The 6,000-nt window shown below is 37.2% G+C and overlaps 1 protein-coding gene across 2 annotated transcripts in view; it reads left to right on the top strand.

The window, feature by feature from the left end:
* Positions 1 to 358: 358 nt before the first annotated feature.
* Positions 359 to 6,000, top strand: part of CACNG8 (calcium voltage-gated channel auxiliary subunit gamma 8) — a 188,154-nt gene continuing 182,512 nt past the window's right edge. The window contains exon 1 of one of the 2 annotated variants that reach the window (XM_073602736.1): positions 359 to 638. The gene's annotated coding sequence lies outside the window, so the exon portion shown is untranslated. The remainder of the gene's footprint in view (positions 639 to 6,000) is intronic. The other variant, XM_073602735.1, reaches the window with a different exon arrangement.

The raw sequence follows: 6,000 nt of genomic DNA, 5'->3' as shown, positions 1-6,000 counted from the left end.
CCTGTGGTCCTCTCTTCAGCATCCTCCCTGCTTTCCTAATAGAACATCCTCCCTACAGATTCATGGACCAGCCTGGCTCTGCTTCATGTTCCTATCAGAAAAATATGAATATTATAATATAGATGGTGAGAAGAGAACCAAAATCTCTCTATATTTTATCAGCTTCATTGATTTTAGGGATCACTGCTGATCTTTCTGATCCATGGTAAATCCTTTCCCAGAAAATCCCTATTTTTTTCTCACCTTCCCTTTATTGCTATCCCTGCATTCAATCCATATTAAACCGACGTCTATACCTCTTTGTCCCACTCTTTTCCTTCTGCTTTTCTCCCCCCTCCCCCACCTCAATCCCAATGCTGTGTACATGCTCTCGCCTCATTCTCTCTCTCCCTCCATCTCTCCCCTTTTCTCTCGTGTACTTTTTTCACAGTGGTTTCTCCCAGTGACATAATAACAGGATGCTGAAGTCTTTCTCCTTTTCTGCAAAATATCCCCTCTTAAAATAAATGCCATTCCACAGAACCTTCCAGGGCATGAGGGAGAGACGCTAATACATCCAGGGATTTATATGAGCATCTCCTGATCATCCTATAGACACACAGACATACATTCTCATCCAAGCACACGATTTAAGCAAGGTAAGAGCATCATTCTAGCAACATGGTAGCTAGCTACAGGATCAGCTTTTGTCAGCTGTGCAGCACTTTCTATATGTGTATTACCCAATTTCATTCATGTATATAATACCCAATATTTTCAATCATTATTATTTACATGTGTCTATCTGTATACAGTGCCTGTCTAAAAGAAAAAAAAAATTGTTGCATGACTATCAGTTTTTTTTTCCTTCTAGCCCATCTGTAATCAGCGGTCATAACATTTTGGAAAATGCAACAGATACTTAGTAACATGCTTAACAATTGGCTTTATCTGGATTTTCAAAAGGGATTGGGCAAATGCTGGCAATTAGCAAACTGGTTTTCTAATGCTATCCGCTAAAGAGGGACACATGGTTATTTTTTTATTTTACATGGATATCATTTAGTTTTAATGTATCCTCTGTATCAGCTGGTGATGTATGACATATAGCAAAAGACTGATTAGCAAGTGGTGCTAAATGAATTACAGTTGTGGGGTTAGGAGTTTGGGTGGCAAAAGGGAAATCGTAATATATATATATCCAATGAACGTATGTAGCTAATTTATTTACTTAATGCTCATATGTCATATATATGATGTAAGGATAGGTTCGCTCCAACACAAATGTGCATGTATATGTGCTTGCATCTATCTATCTATCTATCTATCTATCTATCTATCTATCTATCTATCTATCTATCTATCTATCTATCTATCTATCTATCTATCTGTTTTATTGTTCTATGCATTTACAGAACGTGCAGCAATCTGTTTGACTTAGTAATGCCCATACATTATACATGCTTATGCCATGCCAGACAAAATGTAGCACAGATGTGTATTATGCAAGTGAATTTGACTTGCCTGTGCACTGGTCCCTAAACAGATATATTTTACTTAGATGAATGTCTCCTAGAAAGATAGAGGGCTCAGGAAGCCACTTTGTTTTATTTCTGTTGTCCTTTCCCTCCTCCCAGCTAGTGGTATTTGAAACACTGACATGATCTTTATCATTCCATAAAATGTACATGTGAAGTAGAAGTGCCCTCTCCAGCCCTTCAGCAGGCTGTGGGCAGGTGGCTGCTAAACTAACGCTAACAGACCGGGGATTTTACTTCCCACAGCAAGACTGGAGGTATTAGGTGAGCTGTTTTTTGGTCTGTGGGTGGCTGTGCATAACTAATTAGGTCTTATAGATCCGTTCATATAGTTTGTGCCATGGTATGGTGTTTAAAGCCTATTTTATTTTAATTTTTATGCCATAACATGGATAAATGGTTATGGTAATGCTGTACGACTGGTTGTAATGAAAGACTATATTGATAAATTATAGCAAACTACAGCTTATCATAGGAAATGGAGTGTGCTTCTTTCAATTTTAAGCTACATCCATAATTGCCAGTCATTTCATATGTGCCCTTGCTGGTAATCTAACTTAATTTCATATTTACGTATTAAAATTGCCTCGACCATAATGTGACATCTACCCTTCCAGATCAATCTCATTAACAGGAAGATCAACAAATAGGCCTTTTAAAATCCATAGGGAACGTTAACTCTTGTTGCCTACGATGCCTCGCCTAATGATAAACTGCAGCCCCCTGCAGGATATCAAGTGTTAATGAGGTCATATTTCACACTGGCACCTAACTCATTGTTGGTGCTATGGAATTGTTGTACTTAGATAGCAGTAACTGGTATCAGTCATGAAATATTATGCCATGTCTTTTCATACTGTGAGGAGGAAAGGTGAACTATTCTGAGATGAATGCCCTAACCACTAAGCATCAATCAGTTAAATATTCTGTGCCCAATGTTGGCTGATTGTTCGTCTTATTTAAAAGATCAATCCAATCAAACTGGATATTTCAATTAGAGGTGGACAGTAGTGGGTTGAGTCATTCATTCTTATGTTTCCTGGGCCTTCCATCAACAAGATCTCCCGCTGGAGTTTCCGGCTCTGCTCCCCCCGATCATGCAGTTTGATTCCTCCTACTGTAGCAAGATTGTCGTACTGTTATGTTCTCTGTTTTGTAAAATAAAGGAAATTCCAGCTGGGAAATTGAGACCCTTAATGACCACAGCAGGTGTGCTATCTTGAGAAGCCAGGTACAGAGATCTGTCAGACCAGTACACATTTCTGATTGCTTGATATGAGTTTTTACAACTGGGAATTCACTTTCTGTATTGAATAATGATGCCTTAATGATATAAAATGGTACAAGATGTATATATCTATAAAAAAAGAGCACCATAACACTGATTTAAATAGAATGAAACTGTATTTATGAATCTATGGCACCGTACCATAAGAAGTGGTGTTCATTTTACACTTTAACTTACGCTATGCCACAGCAGTAATAAGTAACCCATGAGAGGACTTCCAATGAAAAGAACCAAAGGAGTTTTGTGAAGTATAAAGTAGACTTATATCAGATACATAGTGTATAGTAATTTTTGTGACTATTCTTAGAGGTTGTTCATGATGTTACTTATTGACTGATATGTTAAGCTGGCAGTGGTCACACATGTAAGAGTCTTTTCTAACAGTATAGTTTTTTTATGTGTGTTTTGCTTGTTGTTAATTACTGTCTTTCAATAGCACCATTCACAGCATAACATGTTGCCATGCAATGGACATTGTGTATTGTAAAAAGATTATAAGAAATTCCTACTTGCTTGAAGGTTTCAACAGCTACACATAGAGTGTTATAAAGCATAGAGCAATCCATTGACAGTCATAGTCCCTAAATGGCCCCTGTGTGGGACAACTATTGCCCAAGTACAGACACTTAACTTGGCCATAGATAGGTCAGTTTTTTCAATCATCCAGCAGGTTGATCAGAATAAAATGAACAGATTCCCCCATTTACACAATTGAGGTGGATAACGGATTAATTCCCACTGTGCTATTGTATTCTGACAGAAGGGACTCCTCCACTGTCAGAATACACTGACCAGAGCTGCAGCCAATTGGCTTCATGTGCTGACCGAATGAAAATTTCTAACATTTCCCAGTGAGAGAAGCCGATCATTAAATCAACTTCTCTCAAAGCCATAGATGGATTAAAATTTGGCCTTTGCTGAACTGGCCAATTTTTGATCCATCTAAAGCCAGCTTTATTCATGATAAATAGATAACTAGATATTTATTCTTAGCTCTCTTATGGTTCATAATATACAACTGGGGTCAGACAGCGAATACTCCAAATGCTTCCAGTGCAAATAGTATTGAGAGGAATAGAGAGAAGCATTGGGCATTATCTCAGTAGAGCTCACACAGATGGTATGTCCATCCCTGGTACAATCGTAACACCATGCAGACTGCATAGCTCCAATTAAACACTTTTTAACGCCATAAAATCATAGATTTTTGGTCATCTACAAAGACTATACAAATTTTGAGATGTGTTGAGCATTTCAACTTAAACTTAGTGTAAAGTAAAATCCGTTTATAATCTGTAACAAGTTTAACACTCCAGATCGACCTGCTGTCTATGTCAATAAATATAGAAAAATGTCAGTTTATGACCTTCTATGTAAAGCAGGGGAATCCAGGTGTTTCTGAGCATGGAGAGTGCTACACAGACCTTGACAAGAAGTGGTGTTGAACACACAGACTTGCTAGAAAGCATACAGAGGGTCCAGTTCTCTACTGCAAATGTAGGGAGTGCTGCAGGCCATCCAGCCATATGGGCTTTACCACCACAGTTAAACCTGTAAATTACGTCATTCACCAATATGTCAGTTATGTATATAAGCAAAATCAGGAAAGAAGGCATGGGCAAGATTTAATCTATTTGATAATGTTTCCTATTAGTTGACACAAGGCCAAAGTGTATCACTCTCTGTGTTTTGTGACTAGTGCACTTTTTCGGTTGTATAACATAGTGGATGCTGATATAGTAGAACTGGAAAAATTAAAATCAGAACATTGGAGTAGTTTCTTATAAGAGCAAATCAGGTTTTACCCTTCATTTCATATATTTGAAATAGTCAATATAGACAGCAACTCCAGTTTTATTCTTGTATCCAGTTGTATAATTCCCATTTTTCACATACATGGAATATTTACATTATATCCATCTTTCACCTTAAATTTACCGACTTAGTAAATGTAGATCATACTGTACATAGAGATAAGGAGCAATCCAAACAATTAGAATATGTGAATATCAACTGGGATCCATCAGAAGGAAACTTATAGATCAAAATGTATAATTCAGAGTAGAACTCCAGACAAGCAGTTGGGTTTGCAATTCTGTTTGGATGGTCTCATGCCTTATTTAAACCTGCCAACAGCTGGACAGGTAACACACCGTTTTTTTGGTTTTACTTTGTAGCTTCCTGTGTCCTGTCCTGAGAATCTTAAGTAAGGGTGTGTTCACTTTAATTATCCAATCACATGTTAGAAAAAAAATCCTGTTATTTTTTTATTTCCCTCGCACATGATTGAGTATTCAATACAGCTTCAACTAATTTAAGTTTGGTGAACCTTCACACAGTCCCTGCACCTTTTCAATCAATCCAAATGAATCAACATCATTAATCAATGGTCATTTGGAACTGAGGAAGTAGCAAATGTTTTTTTTTTTTGTTGGCTGTGCAATGTGGCAGGGATGGGTAAATAGCAAGAGTTTATGAACAGAATTACAAAATTGCTGACGGTATGCCAAAAGTAAAAAAAAAAGGATTGATTATGATTGGCTATGCCAGAAGGAGCCTTAGTATTTTAACTTGTATAGCCATGTCTGCTTTAAAGGTACCCTTATGTTTGCCCTTAAAAAACGGGGCAATTTTGGAACATAATGAAATAAATTAGTGCCTGTTAGCACATATGTAGAGAAATATTAACTCCCTAATAGGGGTGATACAATCTACATCAATTTTCTTACATTCTTCAGGGCCCTATATCATCAAGGAGTTTAGACAAAAATCCATAGGAACTCCTATTTTTTGTCCTGACTATTTTGTCACAAGGTGGTCATTTAGGCTTTTGGAAACCAAGGAATTGAGGCTGGCAAAGTGTGAAAATCTATTACAGATAAAAGATAATTTAAAAAAATAAGGAAAGAGGTTACTGAAGACTATTTTTACAGGATAGGACCACCTAAAAGTGATATTTCAGTTTTTGTTAGACATTGCAGCGTTAAACCCCATGACAATATTTTTTACATCTCCCAGGGACTCTATTGATGAGGTCTCCATGGTTCAATTTCTGTGTATACCTGTTGTGGCCTTTATGAGTGCTCCCATTTTTATGTTAACATTTTTATATACAATAGATTATACTGAAACACGCAAAAAGTGGGCAGAAATGCCCCAAGCCCCCAGGAGAACAGGAACATGATCAGTGATAAT

Source organism: Aquarana catesbeiana, linkage group LG10 (genome assembly GCF_042186555.1).
Source record: "Aquarana catesbeiana isolate 2022-GZ linkage group LG10, ASM4218655v1, whole genome shotgun sequence".
NCBI classification, from domain to species: domain Eukaryota; kingdom Metazoa; phylum Chordata; class Amphibia; order Anura; family Ranidae; genus Aquarana; species Aquarana catesbeiana.
Note: the sequence above shows the minus strand (reverse complement) of the source record. Positions and strands in the feature narration are given on the sequence as shown.